Raw genomic sequence first — 3553 nt, forward strand, 5'->3', positions numbered from 1 at the left:
GTAGTAGCTAACTTTCTCCCAGCCTAAAGCCGTCAAATAGGTAATGTGCCCATTGGTATACCTAGGGCTAAATCACCACAAAACACAAGACCCAAGGAATCAGTGAAATGCAACTTCTCTAACCTTGGATTCCACACTAGATATAGGTAGCTACCTACTAAGTATAGAGCTATTAGCCTACTTGGGAAAGGAAACCTTACAAAACAAAACAAAGTCTACCGACAACATTTTGTACAAGACATTGCAGGGTCATCACTACCTAGCTACCCAGTATAGCCTAAGCACTTACTGGTTAAGCTATGAGCAACGCCTGTCTTATCATTGATTAATGCAACAAATTACACAAATAAACTATATAATAAGCATCTTATTAATAAACTTCACTCAAGCCGAAAAACCCCTAAGCTTACTTGTAAACTGACAAGTTGATAAGCGTCGACAAGTTGATAAGCATTTGCTTCATGCACGATTAGCGTTTGAAGAACGACTGCAATGCTCTCACCCACAAACCGAGGATGTCACTTTACTATTGGAGGAGTCACCGACTCACCACTCGCCAGGATTCCCTTACGATAGGTATTAACGCAGCCACATACTGCCACACAGCACAGAGTGCACAGTAAAAATATTGCAAGATTTACGTTCATTCCCATTGACTGCAGTCAGCATTTATAATGATTAGTAATACTTTTAAGGTTCCAAGCCCATTACAACCCATTACATTTCTCGTTTTTAGGTAGGGCTGTCATTCGTCATGTGTCTCTTACTCATCAGGAACAGCAAAAGATAAAAAATGAAGAAACAAAAAACATAACAAACGCAGACATTCCCTCGCTGTTTCACTGCGTTCGGAAAGTTCCTAAAGTCAAAATCTTATTGCTAAAATACGAGTACAGTTATTACTAAGGAAACCTAATTTTCTTAAACTTACTGAATAATTACATTGTACAGTTCAATTACTATAAAATTTCAAATTTATGTTTTTACGAAACTACCTTGACGACACAGTTAGTGAATGGAAACGAACGTATTGTTTACAAACGCAAAGCCTAGAAATAGTGCCAACTACTAATTAAGGTACACATTAAATCGCTAAGGTCTGACCGTCGTACTCTGAAAGAATTAAACGCCCACATGTTGCCTGAAGAAATAATTAACAGATCATAATAGGCATACTTGATGAAATACATGATCAAATCTGGATTGAAGAGGCGATCTGAGGTCACTCAGTATCATGTGATAATGAATAAGTGAGTATTCTGGGCCACTGTCAAAGTTTTATTGTCATTGTTTGGAGTGTTTTCAAAGATATTTGCTATTACTGTCTATTAGCAAGTGTTTGCTAACCATAAAACTTCATCACTTTACGTAGATGGCGAAGCTCACCGAATGGCTGCTTATATAATTCCAGTAAACATCATAATTTTGTTTTAAAAATCCCTCATTCAAGAAAGAACCGAGAAGTGGGTATAGTGAACAGAAAGCATTTTTCTCAGGGCCATAAATTATGGTGGTAATTAAATGAACACTCACTTTATGTCCTAACGGAAAACATTCGCACAGAGGGGTATACCTTTAAAACACATTTCATAGGTTTATATACCTTGATGAAAGATAAGGGTGAACTACGTATGAGAAATTGCGATAATTACAGGAAAATACGACCCACATGCAAAAAATCTACACAATGGAGGTTTACATTCCCCGTATATACAATGTGGTACAGACATGGCGAACACCAAGACTTACTTTAATATCTGCAGGTGCTCGTTGCTTCATAACAGCAAGGCTGAAAGCAAAAAGTTCCGCTTACTCTTATTCACTTAAACCAAGTTGTTTTTTTTTTTTCAAACATTTTCACTTTATAAAACCATTCAGCATGATATATGCGGCAGCATGTTAAAAAAAAGAGAAAAATTAAATTATAATGTATGCTTGTAAAAGAAACAAAAATAAAATTGTTGTATGCGGTTCTTGTGTGACCCTTCTCATGACAAAAAGAAAAAAAAAAGAACGGAACCTTTTAAAGAAGTACTTCATGAGCACTACACACACACACACACACACACACACTTTGTGATCACATTCAATTTTTTTTTTTTTTTACTTTAAATTTCACCTTTACATTTCATAATATGAATGTTCAACCCATTTATTGAATAACTGAGCCACACAAGAAAAGGAAACTTTTATCTTCATATAATTATATTTACTTATAGCAATAGACTTTGTCATTCCTGTCTCAGCCCGATTAGTCCCATTACGCTATCAATATTTAACTGCGGTGTTCCTATTCCTGTATAAAATTCGATTTTCTATTTTCCAATGGAAGAAGCATTTTCGAGGGCTTAAGAGCATGTTACAGTAATTTCTTAGTTTGCAAGAGTTCAGAAATGTTTGCTTATAAGGAATAAAGACATTGGACAAGTATACTCTTTTCCTCTATAGCTAGCGAGACATGTTTATTGGGTCTTTTGAGAGATTGTAAAAGCTTTACAAATTAGCGTTATGAAAGGAAGAAATTGAGACATCGCTGATCATGGTGCTCAGAATTTTGATATGAGCATCTCACATAAATTTGTATTTGTTTACTAAGACTTTATATCAAATCTCCCAAATTAACTCAAGACCACGTGCAGACACACACACACACACACACACACACACACACACACACACATATATATATATTATATATATATATATATATATATATATATATATATATATGTGTGTGTGTGTGTGTGTGTGTGTGTGTGTGTGTGTGTGTGTGTGTGTGTGTGTGTGATGGCAATTTAACGGTTTGAGAAGAGGACTTTGGCAAGACTAAAGCAGAGAAAAGAAATCTTAATTTCCGGAAGATCTGCCTACATTAGAAGAATCTGAATTCAAACAATCGCTGTGACAAACAATCGTTCGTACTTTCACTTCATTTCTTAGTAAATAAATCCAAGTTTGTCTTCCACATCGAATAGAACGATCACTCGTATGCTGATGACGAATAAGTACGTGATGAAGAGCAACTTGGCGTCATCATAGCTGACTCACTGGTGATGTGCGCAGTCATTTTGCACTCTTGTGTCTCTTGAGTATTTCGATAAATATATCATGTTAATTCAATATGCTTTTACTGAAAGATGGCAAAGATGTCTTGCAACTGACATCCACGTAATGTTTCATTCTCTTACACTGTATTGGCCGTGCACTGATGTATCCTTACAATTCTGGATGCTTATAATGAACCAAGAGCAGGCTATAGCCTTTGTTTACCTCCTGAACCGGTCATGAAGTTTTGCTCGCCTCTGTTCATTGAACCCTTTGTCGTGCTGATAATAATAGTCTCGAGAGAACTCACGCGGATGTTGTTTTCTTCTTTCTAATGACGTTTTCATAAGATTTTTCGGAAAGCGCAAAGTATCACGTAATTATGTAACAATACTCTTGCACACACACAATATATATATACATGTGTGTGTGTGTACAACAAATGATCTGTTTTATACTACTGTTATCTATACTCTAAAAATTGGTAACTGGAGATGCTTGTCAAATG

Source organism: Macrobrachium nipponense, chromosome 10 (assembly GCF_015104395.2).
Source record: "Macrobrachium nipponense isolate FS-2020 chromosome 10, ASM1510439v2, whole genome shotgun sequence".
Classification (NCBI taxonomy): domain Eukaryota; kingdom Metazoa; phylum Arthropoda; class Malacostraca; order Decapoda; family Palaemonidae; genus Macrobrachium; species Macrobrachium nipponense.